The sequence below is a fragment of the Sinocyclocheilus rhinocerous genome, unplaced genomic scaffold (genome assembly GCF_001515625.1).
Source record: "Sinocyclocheilus rhinocerous isolate Xijiao unplaced genomic scaffold, SAMN03320098_v1.1 scaffold51, whole genome shotgun sequence".
Lineage (NCBI taxonomy): Eukaryota > Metazoa > Chordata > Actinopteri > Cypriniformes > Cyprinidae > Sinocyclocheilus > Sinocyclocheilus rhinocerous.
In genome coordinates, this window is record NW_015641017.1 from 66666 (window position 1) to 67130 (window position 465).

Here is a 465-nt window from a genome sequence, read left to right on the forward strand (position 1 = left end):
ATAAATACAATAAATAAACGTAAAACAGAAAAATCAGTAATATAGGAGAAATTAAATGTGCTTCAATAAAATAAATAATTAAAAACAATAGTATCTGGTAATACAGAATAACTATTACATTCATTATTATTATTTAATAATTTACTTAATAATATCTGTTATTATTATAAATATATTGAATATGTAAAATTTTAAATAAAGACAAAACAAAAATCAGTAAAACGAAAATAAAGAAAAATCAGTAATATGGGAGAAATTTAACAAACATGCTTAAAGAAATTTAAAATAATAACTAAATATAATAGTACTTATCAATAATAATAATACAAATTAGTGCTGTCATTAGTGCTGTTAATCGCGATTAATCGCATCCAAAATAAAAGTTTTTGTTTACATAATATATATGTGTGTGTCTTTATATATACATAATAAATATACACAGTACACACACACACACACATATAT

General features: G+C 19.6%; 1 protein-coding gene across 1 annotated transcript in view; it reads right to left on the minus strand.

Moving 5' to 3' along the window:
• The window catches only part of prkar1b (protein kinase, cAMP-dependent, regulatory, type I, beta), a 68997-nt gene that overhangs the window by 4055 nt on the left and 64477 nt on the right, over positions 1-465 (minus strand). The gene's annotated exons all lie outside the window — the stretch shown is intronic.